The 23,893-nt window shown below is 50.1% G+C and overlaps 1 protein-coding gene across 5 annotated transcripts in view; it reads left to right on the forward strand.

The window, feature by feature from the left end:
• Positions 1-252: 252 nt before the first annotated feature.
• The window catches only part of LOC128828881 (excitatory amino acid transporter 4-like), a 119,049-nt gene continuing 95,408 nt past the window's right edge, over positions 253-23,893 (forward strand). For 3 of the 5 annotated variants that reach the window (XM_054013902.1, XM_054013899.1, XM_054013904.1), the window contains exon 1: positions 1,112-1,384. The gene's annotated coding sequence lies outside the window, so the exon portion shown is untranslated. Of the gene's footprint in view, positions 299-778; positions 834-1,111; positions 1,385-23,893 lie in introns of those variants that run through there. The other 2 variants (XM_054013901.1, XM_054013900.1) reach the window with 2 other exon arrangements.

Here is a 23,893-nt window from a genome sequence, read left to right on the forward strand (position 1 = left end):
ACAGGTTCAAAACAAGGATACCGGCTGGGGACACTGAGCAGAGAACCCCAGACAGCACCCACTACTCCTCAAAGGTGTCTAGGGAGCCAGTGGATGCTGCCCAGGGGAACTCTGCCTGGAGACGTGAGAGCAGGGAGGAACAGAAATAGGCCCCACAGTCACAGAGCACCCCCCCCCCCCAGTCCAACATCCTCCTCCTGGTGTTCTAGAGGGTGACTTTGGCCAGAGCCAGGAGGAGGTTGACGCGGAGGTCCCGCGACTTCGTGGGGCCATGGATGGGGTGTGTGAAAATGAACAGGTGTGGGGAAAAGTGCAAGAGGTTCTGGAGGAGCTGGAAGAGGGGCTGCGACCTGGCTTGTACCAGGCTTGTACCAGAAGGGACAGGCCTCGGGCATGGGGGTGAACCACGCCAGAGAGACGCCTGTGCTCACGGCTCCGGGAAGGAGCCGCCAGCCAATGTCCCCTGCGGGCTGTGGGACCAAGGTGGGAGAGAGGCTGGCCCAGCGGGCTCCTCACCCTCCACAGGTGGTGAGTAGTCCTGTGACTCGGTGTCGGGGCAGGAGAGAGGGTGAGGCAATGCGACGTGTGGCGCAGGGCGGTGTACAGCTGGCCCCTGGGCAGGGGTCAGGAGCGAAGCGGCTGCAGGGTGTGGAGCCGGCTCCCCCCCCGCCGGCCGAGCCGGGAGCGCACCGCTCCGGAGCCCTTGCCCGGCCCCCCCCGCCGCGCACGGGTTAACAGCCAGGAGGGGCCGATGTACCCGGCCAATGGCAGCGCGGGGCGGGGGCCTGGCTTCGCGCTCGCTGCTTCCCCGGGGTCGGCGGGGCCCACGCGCGGTGAGTACCGCGGCCGCCGGGCCGGGCCGGGCCGGGAGGGGAGGGGTCGCGGGGCCGGCCGGAGCTCTGCGGCCGCTGGAGCGGAGCGGAGCGGAGCAGGTGGCAGGCGGGCGGGCCCGGGAAGCGCGGGGGCAGGCCGGGAACAAGCTCTGGCCCGGCTCCTCCCTTCCCGCCAAAACGCTGCTGGGCGCCGTCCCGCGGCAGCGCGGTGCTGCCCGACCCGCCGCGGCTCTGCAGCCCGTCGTGCTGCCAGGGACCGAGTCCCGCGGCCCCCGGTGCGCCGCGCCTCGCCTCGCCGGCTGGATCCCGGCTCCGCACAGCTGCGGGTCGGGGTCGTGTCTCCCGCAGAGCGGAGCCGGGCTCGGGCTCGGGCTCGGCGGGTGCTCGGAGCGGGTCAGGCAAATGCTAACCAATGCTCGCCCTATACCATGCACTAGCGGCGGCTGCACCTGTGCCGGCCTAGTCCGAGTAACCGGTGGCTGGAGGCGTTAAACCCTTTAACAGCTGCAAACCTGGCTTCAGGGCGTGCGGGGCCCCAGAAGGCTCCTCTGGTAAGGAAATGGTGTGTAGGGGCCGTGTGGGGGGATCCCGGCCGCTCACAGGGAGCGCTGTGCAGGGGACCAGACTGTAGCGCTCATCCCAGGCTCTGGAGGAAACAGGTTCTCTTGGGGGGGCCTCCAGAGTTTTTGTCCTGAGTTCTCACATTGTAAGGGAGGGGGCTGAAGTAGGTGTTAACTAACCCAGTCAAAACCAAGGTGTCTGACAAAACTCCCTTCCCTCTCAAGTGTCAGGGGTAGTCCTGTTAGTCTGTATCCACAAGAACAACAAGGAGTCCGGTGGCACCTTAAAGACTGACTAAGATTTATTTGGGCATAAGCTTTCGTGAGTAAAAAACCTCACTTCTTCCCTCTCAATTGCACAACTTTCATTGGAGCAGTTTATTGCACAACCTGTAACTGAAATTTGGTGCAAGTCTGTGTAGACAGGCTTATTTCAGATCCCATTTCAATGTAACTTTTGTCGGTTTTTAACAGGCTCATGGTAAATAAAAATAGGAGTGCTTAATCCAGTACAGAAGTGTAGTCATAAAGGTTTGCACCTAGATTGCTAACAATGTGGATTGCAGTGATGTAGTTATTTCAGTTGCATGTTGCCAAGTCCCTCATTCTCCAGGAACCAGGCAGAATTTCAGGGTGGACAAGACTTGAATTCCTCATGTAAACAATAAGCAGATACATTTTTTGTTTTTGACAAAAACCTTTCAGGCTTTTATTCATTATAAAGAAGCAAAAAATGGAAAAGCAATTCCTCCCCGCTAGTCACCTTTACATGTGAATTGGAGCCTTTTAAAACAACAATAATTTATAAAATCCAGTTAAGATCTGACAATCATAATAACTAGCTCTTCTGTAGTGCTTTTCATCAGTAAATCTCAAAATGCTATGCAAAAGAGATCAGTAATATCCCCATGTACCGATGGGGAAACTGAGGCACAGAGAGGTGAAGTAATAGCCAAGGTCATCCACTAACCCAAAGCCAGGAACAGAACACTGGTCTCTTAAATCCCAGTCCAGTGTTCTATCCAGTAGTTCTCCCTGCCTATTGCAAATAATCAGAATTCATGTGCATTCACTGTAAAATCACTAACAAAATTCATGTATAGATTCAGGAACTTGATTCCCCATTGCTGTGCTCTGCGGGTTGTCATTGACACCAGCAAAAAGTGAGTGCAGGATGGTGACAAAGCACTGCTGAATCACATTGGCAGCATTTCCTCCCACTTTGCACTGAAGTAAATGAGTGTGACCATGCTAGCCTTTTTACCTCAACTTCCTGGATTGCTAATTAATGCCAGTAGCAAGCACACTTGTGAAGGCTGGTGTGGACACTCCCACACATTTGTTTCAGGCTACAAATAGTTGCTTTACCCTAGGGCTCTGCTTAGGTGAAAAGGTCCAGTTTAGATAAATCCACACCTGAAGGTGCAGGGTAATGGAGAATCAGGCCCAAAGTACATAAGAACGTCCATAATGGGTCAGACCAAAGGTCCATCTAGCCCAGTATCCTGTCCTCCGACAGTGGCCAATGCCAAGGGCTTCAGAGGGAATGAACAGAACAGGTTATCATCAAGTGATCCATCTGGTCACCCATTCCCAGCTTCTGGCAAACAGAGGCTAGAGACACCATCCCTGCCCATCCTGGCTAATAGTCATTGATGGACCTATCCATGAACCCTCCATGAACTTACCTAGTTCTTTTTAGAACCCTGTTATAGTCTTGACCTTCACAACATTCTCTGACAAAGAGTTCCACAGGTTGATTGTGCATTGTGTGAAAAAATACTTCCTTTTGTTTGTTTTAAACCTGCTGCGTATTAATTTCATTTGGTGACCCCTAGTTCTTGTGTTATGAGAAGGAGTAAATAACACTTCCTTATTTACTTTCTCCACACCAATCATGATTTTATAGACTTCTATCATATCCCCCCTTAATTGTCTCTTTTCCAAGGTGAAAAATCACAGTTTTATTAATCTCTCCTCATGTGGAAGCTGTTCTATGCCCCTACTCATTTTTGATGCCCTTTTCTGAACCTTTTCCAATTCCTGTACATCGTTTTTGAGATGTACAGGAATCTGCATGCAGTATTCAGGATGTGGGCGCACCATGGATTTATCTAGAGGCAATATTATATTTTTGGTTTTATTATCTATCCCTTTCTTAATGATTCCCAACATTCTTTTAGCTTTTTTGATTGCCGCTGCACATTGAGTGGATGTTTTCAGAGAACTGCCCACAATGACTCCAAGATCTCTTTCTTGAGTGGTAACAGCTAATTTGGACCCCATCATTTTATATGCGTAGTTGGGATTCTGTGCAGTTCTACTGAGCAAAATGGTGTTGTGGGCGTCATGTCCGTTGTGTCTCAGTAGCCATGGCTACTTTCTTTTTATTTATAAATAAAAATATGCTTTCTTGAGCTGCAAGTTCAGCCTGGGCTCTGACAGTCAAGCTAGTTCTTGCCTGCTCTCGATTCATGATCAGTAACTAAGGGTATATCTACCCTACAACGGGAGGCGTAATTTCCAGCTAGTTGCTTGCCTACAATCCCATCCAAAACCCTACATATGTACTTGGGCAGCTAGCCTATCCCACTGCCATGGCTACACTGCTATTTTTAGTTCTCTAGCTTGATCAAAGACATGTATGTCTACCTGAGCTGGAAATTATACCTTCATCTCAGGTGTAGATATACCATAAGGGCTTGTATTTACTAGAAGTGCTACAGCGGCAGTGCTTCTGATGAAGACACACTATGCTGAAGGGAGAGAGCTTTCCCGTTGGTGTAATAAAGCCACCTCTGCCAGAGTGCGTCTCCCACCGACATAGCACTGTCCACACCAGCGCTTAGGTCAGTGTAATTTATGTCACTCAGTGGCATAGTTTATTCACACCCCTGAGCAATGTTAGTTATGCCCACATAAGCTGTATTATAGACATAGCCAAATCCCACCCTCGCTGACTGTGCATCCTGCCAGGGTGCAGTGGGGGGTACTGTGCCAGTTGTGCTACCAGCATGTAGAGAGGGAGGCTATAAACAAGGATTAGATCAGCAGGCAGTGGGGTAGCAAAGACATAAAGAACTTGCTTTCCAGATCTTCATTGCTGAAGATGAGTGAGAAGGAGAGTCCAGCTTAACTATCCCAGCCCTGCTGAAGCTGTGGGCTGGTAGTTGAGACCACTTGGCACATTTCTAGAGTCAGCAGAGCTGCAGGACATATAAACATATTGTTAGATTCTCTGTTTGAAATTCACTTCCTCCTTTACATACCTGCCAAGACCTGAGCTCAGGGTTCTGCCCAAATAAATTTAATTTAATTTTTAATAATGGAGATATCCCATCTCCTAGAACTGGAAGGGACCCTGAAAGGTCATCGAGTCCAGCCCCCTGCCTTCACTAGCAGGACCAAGTACTGATTTTGCCCCAGATCCCCAAGTGGCCCCCTCAAGGATTGAACTCACAACCCTGGGTTTAGCAGGCCAATGCTCAAACCACTGAGCTATCTCTCCCCCCCCCTTTTTTTTTTTAAAGGGGCACGCGGGGTATTAAGGGGCACCTTATGTGGTCCGAGGCCGACTGCCCCACCTCTCCATGGGGTTCTGCTGCAGCCTTTATCACAAACCACTCCGCTCCACCAACTGTCCCGTGAGCCACTCCAACTAACAATTTGTTAGTCTGTAAGGTGCCACAAGGACTCGTTGTTTTTGCTGATACAGACTAACATGGCTACCACTCCGAAACCTGTCACCATGCTTAGGTCCCTGATTTCCTTTTGGTGCCAAAGCCCAAGAGTGGGGAAAAACCCCATAGGGTTCCTCTCTGGGAGTTTGCACTGCAGCCTTTCCTCCAAGGTGTTCATCCAGGCAGAGCTCACCGCTGGATGGTCTTCCCCTGCCCTGCTTTGAGTATTGCTCTCCCAGTCCCATCTCTTAGGAGCCCTGAGGCTGTGCAGTGCTTCCTTCCTCATGGTTGTGGAGGGAGTTAGCATTGCTTCTTGCAGCATTAATTGCCCTGGGGATGCCCTACTGGAAATCTGCCCAGTCCAATGGAGAATGGCTGCCCCCCACACACGGCTTCTACTCTGAAACTCCCTTATCTGTGCAGCTCCATCCATGTGGAGTTCACAGGCTGAGTCAGGGTGATGGTGGGAGTCTGCGCTTCCCAGTCTGCATGCACCCACTCTTTCTCCCTCATCATCAGCCTAGAGCAGGGGTCTCAAATACGTGGGCTGTGTGGCCCACCAAGCTCCCCGTGCGCCCCCCCGCCCCTCTGCTTACCGCCAGGCGAGGGGTGGGCAAACTACAGCCTGGCCCATGGGATTGCCCCCCATGGTGCTGCAAGCCCCGCGCCGCTCCCTTAAGTGGCTGGCAGCATGTCCCTTTCGGGCTGGAGGGGAGGGGGGAGGCAGAGGGCTCCTGCGTTGCCTCGCTTCAAGGTACCGCCCCCTGCAGCTCCTATTGGCTGGGAACAGGGAACCGCAGTCAAGGGGAGCTTCGTGGGAGGTACCTGAAGGAGTAGCAGCACGGAGCCCTGTGCCCACCCCAGCTCCCCCAAGGGCCGTGGTTCTGGCTGCTTCCTGGAGCGGCGCGGCACAGGGCCAGGAGCCTGCCCTGGCCCCGATGCACGCCACTGCTACCCCAGAGCTGCTCTAGGTAAGCGGTGCCGTGCCGGAGCTTGCACCCTGCACCCCAACTCCCTGCCCTGAGCCCCTTGTGGCACCCTGCACCCCAACTCCCTGTCCTGAGCCCCTTGTGGCACCCCATACCCCTCCTGCACCCCAAATCCCTGCCCTGGGCCCCCTGCTACACCCCACACTCTTCCTGCACTCCCTGCCCTGAGCCACCTGCTGCACCCTGCACCCCAACACCCTGCCGCATCCCTCACCCCTCTTGCACCCCACACAGCAACTCCACCTTGAGCCCCCTGCTGCATAGAATCATAGAATATCAGAGTTGGAAGGGACCTCAAGAGGTCATCTAGTCCAACCCCCTGCTCAAAGCAGGACCAATTCCTAGCTAAATCATCCCAGCCAGGGCTTTGTCAAGCTGGGCCTTAAAAACCTCCAAGGAAGGAGACTCCTCCACCTCCCTAGGTAACCCATTCCAGTGATTCACCACCCTCCTAGTGAAATAGTTTTTCCTGATATCCAACCTGGACCTCCCCCACTGCAACTTGAGACCATTGCTCCTTGTTCTGTCGTCTGCCACCACTGAGAACAGCCGAGCTCCATCCTCTTTGGAACCCCCCTTCAGGTAGTTGAAGGCTGCTATCAAATCCCCCCTCATTCTTCTCTTCTGGAGACTAAACAATCCCAGTTCCCTCAGCCTCTCCTCATAAGTCATGTGCTCCAGACCCCTAATCATTTTTGTTGCCCTCCGCTGGACTCTTTCCAATTCTTCCACATCCTTCTTGTAGTGTGGGGCCCAAAACTGGACACAGTATTCCAGATGAGGCCTCACCAATGTCGAATAAAGGGGAACGATCACGTTCCTCGATCTGCTGGCAATGCCCCTACTTATACAGCCCAAAATGCCGTTAGCCTTCTTGGCAACAAGAGCACACTGTTGACTCATATCCAGCTTCTCGTCCACTGTGACCCCTAGGTCCTTTTCTGCAGAACTGCTACCTAGCCATTCGGTCCCTAGTCTGTAGCAGTGCATGGGATTCTTCCGTCCTAAGTGCAGGACTCTGCACTTGTCCTTGTTGAACTTCATCAGGTTTTTTTCAGCCCAATCCTCTAATTTGTCTAGGTCCCTCTGTATCCGATCCCTACCCTCTAGTGTATCTACCACGCCTCCTAGTTTAGTGTCATCTGCAAACTTGCTGAGAGTGCAGTCCACACCATCCTCCAGATCATTAATACAGATATTAAACAAAACCGGCCCCAGGACCGACCCTTGGGGCACTCCACTTGAAACCGGCTGCCAACTAGACATGGAGCCATTGATCACTACCTGTTGAGCCCGACGATCTAGCCAGCTTTCTATCCACCTTACAGTCCATTCATCCAGCCCATACTTCTTTAACTTGGCGGCAAGAATACTGTGGGAGACAGTATCAAAAGCTTTGCTAAAGTCAAGGAATAACACATCCACTGCTTTCCCCTCATCCACAGAGCCAGTTATCTCATCATAGAAGGCAATTAGGTTAGTCAGGCACGACTTCCCCTTCGTGAATCCATGCTGACTGTTCCTGATCACTTTCCTCTCCTCTAAATGTTTCATAATTGATTCCTTGAGGACCTGCTCCATGATTTTTCCAGGGACTGAGGTGAGGCTGACTGGCCTGTAGTTCCTCGGATCCTCCTTCTTCCCTTTTTTAAAGATGGGCACTATATTAGCCTTTTTCCAGTCATCTGGGACCTCCCCCGATCGCCATGAGTTTTCAAAAATAATGGCTAATGGCTCTGCAATCTCACCCGCCAACTCCTTTAGCACCCTCGGATGCAGCGCATCCGGCCCCATGGACTTGTGCACGTCCAGTTTTTCTAAATAGTCCTGAACCACTTCTTTCTCCACAGAGGGTTGGTCACCATGCTGTACTGCCCAGTGCAGCAATCTGGGAGCTGACCTTGTTCGTGAAGACAGAGGCAAAAAAATCATTGAGTACATTAGCTTTTTCCACTAGGTTGCCTCCCTCATTCAGTAAGGGGCCCACACTTTCCTTGATTTTCTTCTTGTTGCTAACATACCTGAAGAAACCCTTTCTGTTACTCTTAACATCTCTTGCTAACTGCAACTCCAAGTGTGATTTGGCCTTCCTGATTTCACTCCTGCACACCTGAGCAATATTTTTATACTTCTCCCTGGTCATTTGTCCAATCTTCCACTTCTTATAAGCTTCTTTTTTGCGTTTAAGATCAGCAAGGATAGCTCAGTGGTTTGAGCATTGGCCTGCTAAACCCAGGGTTGTGAGTTCAATCCTTCAGGGGGCCACTTGGGGATCTGGGGCAAAATAAGTACTTGGTCCTGCTAGTGAAGGCAGGGGGCTGGACTCGATGACCTATCAAGGTCCCTTCCAGTTCTAGGAGATGGGATATCTCCATTAATTATTATTATAATTATTAATTATTTCACTGTTTAGCCAAGCTGGTCGCCTGCCATATTTACTATTCTTTCTACACATCGGGATGGTTTGTTCCTGCAACCTCAATAAGGATTCTTTAAATACAGCCAGCTCTGCACTCTGCACCCCAACTCCCTGCCCTGAACCCCCACCACACCCTGCACCCCTCCTGCACCCCCTGGTGGCAGGGAAGGGGCAGCGTTGGGGTGGGGACTTCGGGGAAGGGGCGGGAAGAGGGGGTAGGGGCAGGGCCTCATGGAAGGGGTGGAGTGGGAGCGGGAGTGGGGGGTGTGTGTCAGTGATGCGGCCCTTGGGCCAATGCAGTAGTCCTCATGTGGCCCTTGTGGTCATTCAAGTTTGAGACCCCTGGCCTAGAGCATGGGTTCTCAACCTTTTTCTTTCTGAGCCCCCCGTGTCATGGACTTATAGGACTTGTGCTCTCTTTCAGCTACCCACAGTCCTTGGGAGGAAACTCCTTCAGTGCAACATCCCTTCTCGGGGGTCCACTCTCTCTCGGGGTTAAGTTGTAGGCTCCTCCGCCTCCTGGAACGGCACCTGTCTGAGCCCTCAATACTCCTGTCTCTCGCCCTGGGCCCAGTGGCGTAGCCAGGGTTGCTGCCGAGGAGGAGCGGCGGAGAAAAAAGGCACATGTCGTTCGGCGGCATTTCGGCGGCCCTGCACATGTGCCGAAATGCTGCCAAAAGACAGAGCGGCGCATGCGCAGGGCCACCGAAATTATTTTTATTTCAGCGGCCCTGCACATGCACCACTCCGTCCTTTGGTGGCATTTCAGTGGCCCTGCACGTGCACTGAAATGCCACCAAAAGATGGAGCGACGTGCCGCCGAAATCACGGGTGAGTGGAAAAGGTGCCACTTGGGGAATTCTGGGCTCGGGGGAGCAGATGCTCCCCCTGCTCCCCCCCATCTATGCTACTGCCTGGGCCCCCTCAGAGAGTCCACTCGCTGTGGACCCCCAGGGCCTCCACTCCCAGAGGGAATAATGCAACCCTGATCTCTAGACTGGAGTGACTCTCAGCCAGTGTAAAACAGAAGTGTTTATTGAGCATCTGAACCCAGCACAGGAAGCTCTCTGGGCCCTCAGGCCTAGCATCCCTCAACACAGTACATCTAGGTTTCTCCTGCATCCAGGTGAGCCCTGGCTGTTCTCTCCCCTCAGTCCAGCAGCCCCCTCCTTCCAGCCGATCATCCGATGTCATCTTCCCCTACAGCTCCTCCCCTGTCCTTTGTCTTCTGTCCCAGGTAAACAGGTCACTGGGGCCCTCTCTTCTCCGTCCTTTGTTCCCACTGGTTGGTCAGGTCACCGGGGTCCTCTCTCCTCAGCCTTTTGTGTTCCCCCTGGCCAGAACCGGCTGGCTGCCAAGCTGGGGTGGGCTTCTTAGTCACCAGTTGTTAGGGTTCCCCATCTCCAGGCTGTTGTCTGGGGGTCCCGGCTGCTAGGCGAGGTCACACTTGGTCCTCTGCAACAGCCCCTCTCCCACCACCTTGTTAAACATGCAGCACACAGGGAAACTGAGGTGCGCACACACACTATTCATGTAAAACACTACTAAAACCCTCAACTTTGTCACATCTCTCCCCCCTTCGAGTCTGAACTGAGCACGGTCACTCCAGCGTGTGACCTAGGGAAGTTCGGGTCCCCGTCTCCGGGACAAAGCATCAGCTATAACATTTGTGCTCCTCTTAACATGGACCACCCCTTATGATAAACCTGATGGATCGGATTCCACCTTAGGAGTTTGGCATTAGCCCCTTTAATCCGGTGCAGCCATGTTAGGGCGAGTGGTCAGTGTACACCATAAAGTGCTGCTCAAATAGATACAGCTGCAGCTTTTTAAGAGCCCATCACAGGGCCAGGCATTCCTTCTCTATGGTCGTATGGTTCTGCTCCTGGAGGAGCAGCTTCTTGCTCAGGTACACAATGGAGTGTCTCTCCCCTTTCGCATCGGCCTGCATCAGCGCTGCGCCCAGCCCTGTGTCTGAGGCCTCAGTGAACACCATAAAGGGTTTGTCCAAGTCTGGGTTTACCGGCCCCAGCCCCTGGGTTAGAGCCTCCTTCAGCACGCAGAGCGCCCCCCTGGCGTTACTCAGTCCAAACCACCTTGTCTGGTTTGTCCAACTTACCAATCTTCGTAATGGGAGATAAAGTGGGGTACAAACCTTCAGCAGTACCCTGCCATCCCTTTAGAGGCTTGGGTCTGTTTCTTGTTTGAGGAATGGGCCAATCTCTGGTTACCTTCACCCTTGGCTGGCTCTGGCTTTAGGCAGCCGCTTCCCACCTTGTGGCCCAGGTATGACACCTCTGCCATCCTCATCTTACCCTTTCCAGCCTCTTATCATCTGTCCTGCATCCTGGAGGCGTCCCAGCCCCCTCTTCACTGGGACACATGGTTCTCCCAGGTCGGGCTGAAGACACAGATACTATTAATGTATGCCAGGCACAGTCCTCCACCCCTCTCAGTAACTGTTCCCCCAGGCACTGGGAAGTGGCAGGTGCCCCCTTGAGGCTGAAAGATAGGACCAGGAATTCAGAGCCCTATAGGGCTGATGGGAGCAGATTTCAACCTGGCAACTGGATCCAAAGGTACCTGCCAGTAGATCCTGGTGAGATTAACAGTAGTGAGGTAACACCCCGCTTCCCCCCTCCCTCCCCCACACACCTTGTCTAGGATTTTGTCAGTCCTTGGCATGGGGCAGGCATCGAACATGGTGACGGCATTGAGCTTTCAATAGGGCACACCGGGTCTGATCAACTCATCTTACTTGGGGTCCAGCCCCATGGGTGACTCCAAGGGGCTGGAGGATGGCTGGATTACCCCTAACGCCAGCATGTCGCTGTTTTCCCGGTGACTGTGAACAGGGAACACCTCCCCTCTCCCCAGGAAGAGCTAGATTAGTGAGCCCAGGCCAGCTGGCATCCAGCTGCGGGTACGAACACAGCCGCTCTGATCTCAGCTGGCAGGCAGGGGTTAGCTTGTCTGAGAGGGGAAGTTATTCCAGCAGGAGGTCGGCTCCTGGCTTAGGAGAGAGATTCACTTTCCCCTTCTCCTTCCCCTGCCCCCATACACAGACGCACCAAGTCTCACCTCTGAGAGGTCGCTGGGTGACTCCCCTTCCGAGTCCCCCAGCGTGGGTCTCTCTTCTCCACCCTATCTATGTCCATAACCTCAAGTCTGCCAGTGTACCTGCACTTTGCAGGGCTTTGAGCTTCTGAGGGCAGATGTCCTACAGCTGCCCCAATCCAACCAGATTATTCACGTCCTCTGCGGGAGTGACCCCGCACCGTTTCCCCCCTTGCAGAGAGATTCGTCCAGCAAGGTGGTGACCTCCTTGTACGTGATGCCCAGGGTTTCTTGTACACCCTGGAATCTTTTCCTGTCTGCCTCAAACTTAAGCGGCAAAGCCTGTTTGAATGTTCATAGTCCCTATTCTCTGCACTGTCCATTTGGCTGAACACCCCTATGGCCTTGGGACAAAGCAGTGGGGTGAGACAGCTGTGCCTGTCCGCTGGGTCAGCCTGGTTCAAATCACCAGCCTTCTCCCAGGCAGTGAGGTCAGCATCCATATCCCTTCCCCATTACACCGGGGCACACTTTGGAATCTAGGCTTCCTGCCAAATTGGCATCTTGGGGTCCTTCCCCACTTACCCCACAGCAGGTCCTCTTGGTCTGCCTCTCCTCCAACTCCAGCTCATGTTTTCACTGCTCCGAGCAGTCAGCTAGCCTCCACTCCCCCAGCGACAGCTCCTTCACTCTCAGCACCAGTTCCCATCTCTTCACATCCACTGGGGGGAACCCAGGTTGGGAAGCCCCCCTCCTGGCTGGGGAACTGGGTCGGTCCGGTGGACCCTCTGCCACTACCCCAACTGTCCCCAGCTACGCCCAGGCTCTCCAGGCATCTTGGAAGCCCCCCTGGGATCTGGAACTTGCTCCTCGGACTAGTCACTCTCTACCAGCCACGCAATCGGCAGCTCCTGGGTGAGCCTTCGAACGCTCAGCCCTCTCTCCCTGCACAGACGTGTAAGGTTGCTTGTAGGGAGCTGGTTCTAGGCCATTTCCTTGCTGGTTCCTTCAATTCCCTTGTTTTATTGCTGGCAGCCACTCACTGCAAAGCGCCTTCGCTCGCAGCCAACCGTCTACAGCAGGGGTGGCCAACCTGAGCCTGAGAAGGAGCCAGAATTTATCAATGTACGTTGCCAAAGAGCCACAGTAATATGTCAGCAGGCCCCCATCAGCTCTCCCACCCACTGGCAGCCCTGCCGATCAGCACCTTCCCCTCCCTCCCCACACATCCCGATCAGCTGTTTCGTGGCATGCAGGAGGCTCGGGGTGTGGGGGCAGGGCACTGGGCGGAGTGGGTTGAGCAGCAAGCACCCCCTGGCACATTGGAAAGTTGGCGCCTGTAGCTCCAACCCCGGAGTCAGTGCCTATACAAGGAGCACCATATTAACTTCTGAAGAGCCGCATGTGGCTCCGGAGCCACAGGTTGGCCACCCCTGGTCTACAGGGTGCATCCACCAGTCATCCTCTGCCACCATGTTGTCATGGACTCACAGGACTCATTCTCTCTCCCGCCTCTGTACGGTCCCTGGCAGAAACCCCCTTCAGTGCGACAGCCCTTTTCGGGGGTCCACTCTCTCTCAGGCTTTCCATTCCCCTCTGCCTCCTGGAACTGCACCTCTCTGAGCCCTCAGCACAACTGTCTCTCGCCATGGGCCCCCTCAAGGAGTCCACTTGGTTTGGACCCCCGGGGCCTCCACTCCCAAAGGAAATGATGCAACTCTGATCTCTAGACTGGAGTGACTCTCAGCCAGCGTAAAACAGGAGGGTTTATTGAGCATCTGAACCCAGCACAGGAAACTGTCCTGGCCCTCAGGCCTAGCATCCCTCAGCACAGTACATCTAGGTCTCTCCTGCATCCAGGTGGGCTCTGGCTGTTCTCTCCCCTCAGTCCAGCAGCCCCCTCCTTCCAGACGATCAACCTATATCAGTGGTGGGCAACCTGTGGCCCCTGTGCTGTATGCGGCACATCAGGGTACAGGTCTGTCGCATCTTACGCGCATTTAACATGCGCGATTTTAGCTTTACGTGGTCGGCAAAAATAATAACAAAAAAAAGAGAAAAATAATGATTTTTAATACTGTACCTGTAGTGCGGGCGATTCCGCCTGCCATTGAACTCAATGTAATTTTGACTATACGCGGTTTTCACTTTACGTGCTAACCGCGGAACGGAACCCCCGCGTAAGATGAGACAGACCTGTAATCTGATTGCGGGCCGCAAGACATTTTGCTGACGTTGACTGTCCGCAGCGCAGCCCCCTGCAGTTCCCAGTGGCTACGGTTCGCGGTTCCTGGCCAATGGGAGCTGCGGGAAGCGATGGGCCGCAGGGACGTCTAACGCCAGCCCTGCTTCGCGAACCTCTTGAAGCCAGCTCTTGGATCCCCAGGGGATGGCAGACCCCCGGTTGAGAACTGCTGGCATAGGAGGAGCAGTCCTGCACTGTTGGTGCAGATTCCCTCCTTGCTTAGGTGCTTGTGTTGTCACGAGCCGTCGAGGTGCCGAGGAAGCAGAGTCCTAGACTCTGGCTTTGGCAGCTAAAGAGGCTTTCCATTCCCTGTTAAAGACCCCACAGGAGTGAGGTAGCTCTAGTTAGCCCAAACAGAGCCACCTCAGAGCATGGGAACAGCAGGGTGCAGAGGGGCTGGCCTTGCTGTCCTTACCCAGGACAAACTCCCTTTGAGCACATGGAATTCTAGGGGGACAGACCCTTAGATACAGACAGCACAAGGAAGCTTGTTGAGCGCTCACTGCTCAAGCCCCCACCCACACAAATTCCAGAGGTCTCTCTGCTAATACAAACCCTCTTCCTGTCTCAAACACCTCTCAGCATGGATCTCAAAGTGATTCCTTCATTAAATCTTACCATGCCCTGTGGGGCTGGCTGCCACAGTCACCACGCCTGCTGCACCCTGGGATTTGGCTTGCAAAGTCAACCCCACTGTACAAGATGGGAAATGGAGGCACATAAAGGTGAAGTGACAGGGTAAAGGATACACAGTGAGTCAGTGGCAGAGACCAGCTGTTCTCAGCCCCAGTACCATCTTCAAAAAATTAGATAATGCTGTATCTTATTGTGAAGAAGCATGAAAACTGCTTGGCTTTTGAAGCAATGCTGTGGTCCCTACGGGGTATTACTGAGTCAGTGGTGTGGGCACTGGGTATTATAGATTCCAAAGCCAGAAGGGACCATTGTGGTCATCTAGTCTGACCTCCTGTATAACACAGGCCAGAGAACTGCCCCAGAATCCCTAAAAACATTCAATCTTGATGGAGAATCCACCATGACTCTTGGTAAATTATCCTCACTGTTAAAAAAAATGTACGCCTTATTTCCAGTCTGAATTTGTCTAGCTTCAACTTCCAGCCATTGGATTGTGTTAGACCAGTGGTTTTCAATCTTTTTTTCATTGTGGGCCCCTAAAAAATTTCAAATGGAGGTGCGAACTCCTTTGGAAATCTTAGTCTGTGGACCCCCAGGGGTTTGCAGACAACAGGTTGAAAATCACAGTGTTAGACCTTTCTCTGCTAGATTGAAGACCCATTATCAAATGTTTGTTCCCAATCTAAGAACTCAGACTGTAATCAAGTCACCCCTTAACCTTCTTTTTGTTAAACTAAATAGATTGAGCTCTCTGAGACTATCACTACAAGGCATGTGTTGTAATCCTTTAACCATTCTTGTGGCTCTTGTCTGAACCCTCTCCAGTTTATCACGATCCTTCTTGAATTGTGGGCACCAGAACTGGACACAGGATTCCAGCAGCAGTTGCACTAGTGCCAAATACAGAGATAAAATAACCTCTCTACTCCCACTCAAGATTCCCGTTTATGCATGCCAGACTTGCATTAGCCCTTGTGACCACAGTGCTGCACTGGGACCAGCCACTAGAGGGGGACGAGATACATACGTTGCCAGTAGGAAACCTATTTGCTGAGAGCAGAGGAAATTCTGAGTTCAGTTCTGGAATCTGGAATGGAGTGTGTACTCATGGTTACGGAGCCTCCTGCCCCTGTCCCCTCTGCTCCAAACACAGTCCCTGCTCCTGCTGTTGGCTCCTGCACCCTCTGGCTTCTCCATGCTGCCTAGGCACCAGCAGCGGGGTCAGTAAGTGCACAGGAAAAGGAGTCTCTGGGCTCTCTAGTCTGTTGCCTGGTGTCTCAGAGGCTTCTGGGGGTCAGGTGGAGCAATTGCAGAAAAAGTCCTGTTTAGCTTCCACATCCCTCAGCTGGAACATGCTCATTTTCTCTGAGGGGGTGATGTATGCGCAGTACGTCTCGCGTGTAGGAGTTGTGTGGATGTAACTTGCTCAGTGAAAATAGAACAGGAGTACTTGTGGCACCTTAGAGACTAACAAATTTATTAGAGCATAAGCTTTCGTGGACTACAGCCCACTTCTTTGGATGCATATAGAATGGAACATATACTATGACAGACCCAGACCAGTGGGGTACAGGAGTCTGGTAGAGGGCAAATATACTGGCCACTGGATGAGTAGTTTTCTGTTCCCTGAGTGACCAGAACAGGGGCTGCACTAGAGTAATCAGGAACCTGCTAGAACCAGTTAAGGCAGGCGGGCTAATTAGGACACCTGGAGCCAATTAAGAAGCTGCTAGAATCAATTAAGGCAGGCTAATCAGGGCACCTGGGTTTTAAAAAGGAGCTCACTTCAGTTTGTGGTGGGAGAGTGAGGAGCTGAGAGGGTGTGTTGCTGGAGGACTGAGGAGCACAAGCGTTATCAGGAGGAAGGTCCTGTGGTGAGAATAAGGAAGGTGTTTGGAGGAGGCTATGGAGAAGTATCCCAGGGAGTTGTAGCTGTCATGCAGCTGTTACAGGAGGCACGATAGACAGCTGCAGTCCACAGGGCCCTGGGCTGGAACCCGGAGTAGAGGGTGGGCCTGGGTTCCTCCCGATTGACCTGGACTGTGGGTTCTCCCAGAGGGGAAGGTCTCTGGGCTGTTTCCCAACCCACATGGTGAATCTGTGAGGCAAGAAAATCTGCCAATAAGCGCAAGACCCACCAAGATAGAGGAGGAACTTTGTCAACACACACACACACACACACACACACACACACACACCCCCCCCCCCCATGAACAGGTGGGAGTTGTCTTACTAACTCTGAGAGGCCAATTAAGAGGGAAAAAAAACTTTTGAAGTGATAATCAAGCTAGCCCAGTACAGACAGGTTGATAAGAAGTGTGAGAATACTTACATGGGGAGATGGATTCAATGTTTATAATGGCTCAGCCATTCCCACTCTTTATTCAAACCTACACTGATTGTGTCTAATTTGCATATCAATTCGAGTTCAGCAGTTTCTCGTTGGAGTCTGTTTTTGAAGCTTTTCTGTTGTAAAATAGCCACCCGCAGGTCTGTCATTGAATGACCAGACAGGTTAAAGTATTCTCCCACTCCCATATGTTCCATTCTATGCATCTGAAGAAGTGGGATGTAGCCCATGAAATCTTATGCTCAAATAAATTTGTTAGTCTCTAAGGTGACACAAGTACTCCTGTTCTTTTTGCGGATACAGACTAACACGACTGCTACTCTGAAATCAGTGAAAATAGACTCTTCAGAGAATAAGATGCCAGCCTCTAACAAACATCTACTGAACAGGGGGAAAATGCAGTTCTCCAGTGGCTTAGAATTTGGTGAAACTGGGTTGCATATTCACAGGGCAGCAAAAGGCACCTCTCTGATACCAAGGCCACCCCTTGACAAATGTCAGGCCCCTGCTGTAATACATGGAGGAGCTAGAGCTTCTCAGTGAGACAGTTGTAAATATATATTTTTTTTATCATGAGCGTGTTCTGGAAAATGGTTGAACCATTTTAGCTGTCTCTTTCCAAAAGCATTGACCCTGAGGCAGATACCCACTATGGGAAATTTTAGCTTGAATATTAAAGTTTGGCAAAGTTATAAGCAACTGAAAACAGGGTCTCATAATGGAAAGTGCTGGGCAACTTTATACATGTCATGACTAGCTCTGCCTATAACACCCATTACAAAAAATGTCGTTTCCTTCTGGAAACAGCACTGGCATTTTAAAATGACTTTCTATGTTTCTCCCAAGGTGTCTGTGCTCTGGAGATCCAGCGCTAACCACACACAACTGTCCTATATTAAAACAATTTTTGCAGATATAATTTGTAATAAAAAGGGACATGTTTTTATTATAACCACACACTTTTGCTCATGCAAAAAATCTCATTGGCTTAAAGTTCCTAGCTATAGTAGCATCCATGGTACAGCCTCAATTCTAATGAATATGGAAAGGGTTCTTTATTGAGACTACTGGACAAAAGCAGACGCTGTAGTTCTCTTGGGATCCCCAGTCTCTGTGCTGCTTAGTTCTACAGTACCACGTACGGTCTCTCCAGGGCCTAGAGGTCTGTCAGAAGTGCAGTGTGTCAGCAGTCACTGGTTTCCAGCAGGGTACATTGGGGCACAGATTGGCCTGTCATACTACAGCACCTTTTCCATGCAGGTGTAATGCCAACAGACCCCGGTGGTCGGCAGGTGGGAACGGGCCGCTGGAGCTTAGTGCATGAGCCTCTACTGCATGAGCTAAAAGACATATGGCTGTTAGCTAAGGCTGTAGAGCAGACTCAGCTAGCTAGCGCTCTCTCTCTCACCTCTCCCCCCCCCACCACTAGATTGGACAGAATCCCACACCCAGAAGGTGTGTGGGTTACACTGGCTCATGCATGAATTGACCTATCCGCCTGTGACTCATGACTGATCCTAGTGCCCACACCTGCTGTAGAAACTCAAGCCAGGGACCTTCCTTTTATTAATTTGGATAGCCAGTTCAAGTATATCCTGAATCACCTATGACCAACATCACGGACAGCTGTAGCTTTGAAGCTCTGTGCATGGCTTCCTGCTGCTTTCCAGGAGGAGGTGACATTCCCCCGATATTCTGATGCAACACAATGTGCAAATTACAGGGCTCTGGTTATAGCCATTCCCATTGGTAACATGGTGTCTGGAAAACTAATCTGACCTGACAGAAGTGCTAGCTCTGTTGTTTGGCTTTTAAAAAAAAAAATGTGTATGTGAGAACATACTGTTTGCTACAGTGACCCAATGGAATTTCTGGCAACAGCCAGGCAAGAGGGCTGGCCAAGTTTCCCTTGCTCTGACAATATACAATAACTCCTCACTTAATGTTGTAGTTATGTTCCTGAAAAATGTGACTTTAAGCAAAATGATGTTAAAGTGAATCCAATTTCCCCATAAGAATTAATGTAAAGGGGAGATGGAGGGGACAGCTGAACTGCTGGCAATTGATAGCCTGCTGGGTAGCTGCTGCACAGGGAACTTAGGGGACCGGGGAGCTGCCGGTCCACCCTAGTTCTAACCCCCCCCAGCTAGCTCCAAGGGGCTGCTCATTCTGCAAGCAGTGGACAAAGCAGGCGTCTGCCAAACAAGGTTATAAGGGAGCATTGCTCAACTTTAAATGAGCATGTTCTCTAATTGATCAGCGATGAAACAACATTAACCGGGATGACTTTAAGTGAGGAGTTACTGTATCTCAATCAAGATTTGCATCAGTTTTGGTATCCCAGTCCTCCCTGCAGTTCTCCAGCTCAGCAAGAGCGCTAAGCTTTAGTCCTGAACTCCACACCATTCTACCAGGCCGTCTCAGCCTTCATTCACAGTAGATGCTTCATTCCTTGCCTTTGAGTAATTCTACTGAAGTTAGTGGAGTCACTCCAGATTTAGAATGAATTAGAATTAATGGAGATATCCCATCTCCTAGAGCTGGAAGGGACCTTGAAAGGTCATCGAGTCCAGCCCCCTGCCTTCACTAGCAGGACCAAGTACTGATTTTTGCCGCATATCCCCAAGTGGCCCCCTCAAGGATTGAACTCACAACCCTGGGTTTAGCAGGCCAATGCTCAAACCACTGAGCTATCTCCCCCCCCCCTTTTTTTTTTAAAGGGGCACGCGGGGTATTAAGGGGCACCTTATGTGGTCCGAGGCCGACTGCCCCACCTCTCCATGGGGTTCTGCTGCAGCCTTCACCACAAACCACTCCGCTCCGCCAACCGTCCCGTGAGCCACTCCAACTGTCCTGCAAACTGCTCCGTTCCGCTGTCCCGCTCTCCGCTCCAGCCTGCAAACTGTCCCGCAAACTGCTCTGCTCACCCGTCGCATGGGCCGCACCAACTGTCCCGCAAACTGCTCAGCTCTGCTCTGCTCTGCTAGCCACTTAGCAATAAATCTTCAGGCTCCCCCACTAGTTAACACAGCACTCAGTGATCTCAGCTCATAGTGATTTCAGCTTGTAGTAGGGGAGCCCCAGTGCTGGTGCACTATCGGCCCAAAGTGAATTCAGCATAGCCACCTGTAATTAGACTCTTAATGGAATCAAAATTAGCTCTGTTATTCAACAGTGGAGAGAGGAGGTGGTGCAATTGGTGTTTCAGGCCCTCAAAAGGGCCCATACCATCAGGCACAAATACCTGTTCCCAGCCCCTCTCAATTTATGACTGAGATCAAAATCTGGCCTTTTGTATTGTTGAGGGGCCTTGGTCGGAGACCTCACATTGCTTAAGAAGAGTTTTGTATTCAGTGATTTCATATGCCTGGATGGGCATGTGTTACTTTTGCCAGCATGGCAGTACTATCAGTAGCATTCAGGATGTCCTCAAGAAAAAGTCAGTGTCCTCTCTGATTGGTTAGATGCCTTGTGTCCTTCCTCTAGGACTGACTCTGAGGGTGTTTGTTGTATGATCTTGTGGTGGATATAGCTGTTGCCTTGGCAAGTTGCTAGGTCATTTTTACTTGGGAATCTAGCATTCTTTCACACTTGTAATGGGGGTAACTTTGTCATTCTTGTTGTAGTATTTTTTTCTGTTCTAGTTTCTTGTCATTGTAACTTCTTTATAACTACTTCAGGGCTCAGGAAGTTTGTTAGGTGTTGGCAGTAAGGTTTTGTGCTTCTCCCGCAAGTCTCTGAACTGATGATCCTTATAAAGGATTGTGAAGTGTGTTTGAATATTCCGATAATCCTAGGTAAGGATAAACTTAATTTATCCAAGGGAAATCAAGTTCTTTCCTGCTTGTTCTGACTTTTCTGCCAACTCATTGACACGATCTAGTTGGATATGTTATCTTGATGGCATCATTCACGCATGGCCAGATTCAAAGGGAATTGCTGAAGTGGGCCCCTCATGAATTGTGGTCTATATCTGTTACTAACTAATCTGGAGTCCCATGGCGAGCAAAGGTTGCAATGTGTTGGTGTGTTGCTACTTGATGTGTTGTGTAACAGCTGAATTTTGTTTTTAAATTGAGTAGTAATCAAATAATCAGAGGTACTCGTTCCTGTTTCATTCATAGATTTTAGGGACGGAAGTGACCATCTTGTCTGGTCTCCTGCATAACACAGACAATAGAATTGCACCCACTGATTCTTGCATCAAGCCCAATAACTTATGTTGAACTGGAGGATATCTTTTAGAAAGAGACATCCAAACTAGATTTAAAGATTTCAAGTTACAGAGAATTCATGTCATCCTTAGATAGGTTGTACCAATGGTTAGTTATCCTCACTGTTAAAATTTTGTACCTTTATTTCTGGTTTGAATTTATCTAGCTTCAACTGACTTCCACCAAATCTTGTTTTGCTTTTACAAGATTATAGAGCCCTCTACTATCAGAAATCTTCTCCCCACGTAGGTACTTATAGATTGTGATCAAGTCACCTCTATTCTTTTCTTCAATAAACTGAATAGACTAAGCCTCTCTGTAAGGCATGTTTTCCAATCCTTGAATAGTTGTTGTAGCTTTCCTCTGAATCGTCACCAATTTTTCATTGTCCTTTTTGAATTGCAAACACTAGACCTGGACACAGAATTCAGTTATAGTGTCAAATTTATCTGCACAAACCTTGTTCCAGTGTCAAGAATCACATGAGGTTTCCTTGATCCTCTTGCATTCTGCTTCCAGGATTTATTGCAGATTTTCAATCCGTGCTTGGCATGGAATAGAACATCTCGGTGTTTGTACCCAGAAGTGCATTGTGCATTATGATTAGCATTTCCAGTCTCATGCTGTGTGACTTTATGACACAATATCTTTTGTGTAGAGTCCCATTATGTGCAGCAGTTTCATCTCATAATCTCAATAAGTTTTTACCCTTGGAAGTCCCTGGCCTTTTTTCATTGGCCATTCACTTAGAATTATGCACTCAAACTACTGTAAAAGTGAGTTAGTTTGTTTTTCTTGTGTGAGTTTGTGAAAATTTGCTTCAGCCATGGGTAGTACTTGTCATATTTACTTCAGACTCGTCTTTCTGTAGCGCCTCCACTTCACTAGTTGTAGGAGCTCTGCCATAAGAGGCTCCCTACTGGGGCTCTGTTTCACGCTTAATGAGTACTTTTGCAGTCTCATGATCATTTTCTGAAGTCTAGGCAGTGTTTTCACAATGGTGCAAAATGTGGCTTCCAAAGTTTTAGGATCTGTTTGTACGTTGGCCATTTTCCTCCTGTGCACAGAGGTGCCCACTATGTCCTGTAACACACAGCAAAAGGCAAATGGCAAATCTCTAAAGAGTAAATAAGTCAAGTCCTTACATATTTGTATCTAAGTTACTTGTATGGCACTCTCTACATGGCTCTGCAAACCTTATGTAATTACTCTCTAGCTGTAGAAATATCAGTTGCTGTTACTGCCTGAGTGTGACGGTGCTGCCCGTGGGAGCCAGCTGAGGTCACTCAATTAGGGTGAACTGCAAACAAGACAGGGCAGACAAACCCCAAACACTGATGGATATTCCAATACTTAGGTATCAGAGGGGTAGCCGTGTTAGTCTGAATCTGTAAAAAGCAACAGAGGGTCCTGTGGCACCTTTGAGACTAACAAACTGTTAGTCTCAAAGGTGCCACAGGACCCTTTGTCCAATACTTAGATTTACCAAGCCAGCACAAAACAGCTTCTATGGTACCTCACTGGTTACACAGAAGTCCAAACAACGCAGGTCCCTTAAAGTACCCAGCCTCAGGCCTCCATCCAGACACACATGTCAGATATGATGCTGATTACTGAAAATCTTATCTCATCATATAAAAGAAAAGGTTCTTCCAATCCCAAAGAATCAGCCACATACCCAGGTTCAATTATAACTTAGATCTTACCCAAAATACACACTTATAGCCAATTCTTATTAACTAAACTAAAATTTATTAAAAAAGAAAAGAGAGAGAGTGTTGGTTAAAAGATCAATATACATACCGACTTGAATTCAATTCTTGAGGTTCAGATACATAGCAGAGATGAGCTTGTAGTTGCCAAAAGTCCTTTTAGATATAGTCCATAGGTTATAGTCCAATGTCCATATTCAGGGTGGCTCCAGTCAATGATGGGATCTCAATCCTTATGGCTTAAGGTTTCCCCCTCTTGAAACCCAAAGCAGATCTGAGATGCAGAAGGTTCGTGTCCCAGGGTTCTGATACATTTCCAGCTGCCTTTTGGCCTGAAAAAACAATAGGCTTAACTCTCCTTCTGCCAAACATCCTGGCAATTAGCACAGGGTAATCTATCCATTAAACAGTTCAGATACAGGTTACCACAACCTTCAAAGAGACATATAAACAATAATACTGTTTCACTCAAGTGTCTTCCTAAATGTTAATACTCCTTTTTTGATCTTTGAATCAAAGCTATAGCAGTAGACAAGACTTGTTTGCTTACATCCCAAGACGTGAGCAAACACCTACCCTTCTACCTGTAACAATGCAGACTTGCATTTCAAAGCTCTGTTCATTTACATATCTTCCTAACTAGTCTCTAAAGTTCGGCCCTGGGTCAGGTCAGTCTGTGAGTTAATTAATTCTTTCTGGCCCTGTCATCTTTCAATGAGAGATTATATTACACTCATAATATCACACTGGGATAGTCTCTTTCTTCCCCTTTGGCACTATCAACAGTTTGATGTTGCCATCCACTCCCCCATGCCAGCCACCTTAGCAGTCCTTTCTGCTACTGTCCTGCAGAGTAATTCCCATTGCCTGCAGCAGCTGTCACCTCTCATTACCCAACAGCCAATTAACTGTGGCTGGACTTCACCAGCAAGCAGCTCTGACTGTGTCTGTATCCATGGATAACGGTTTGGCTTCTCATGCTGTGCCAGGTCAGGAACAAAGTCAAAATCATTGAGATCTGGCAGCTCACCCTGGCCCTGGTACACTGCCCAAACTGAAAACCAGCATCTCCCACAAGCAGAGAAGGGCTGCCAAAGTCTGGCTGTGGGTTAATGTTCCCCATGCCAAGGCCAGCAGACAATTGCAGGGACAAAAGGGAACAAACAAGCAGTCTTGGATTCAGTGATTTTATGGGATT

The sequence above is a fragment of the Malaclemys terrapin genome, chromosome 24 (genome assembly GCF_027887155.1).
Source record: "Malaclemys terrapin pileata isolate rMalTer1 chromosome 24, rMalTer1.hap1, whole genome shotgun sequence".
Lineage (NCBI taxonomy): Eukaryota > Metazoa > Chordata > Testudines > Emydidae > Malaclemys > Malaclemys terrapin.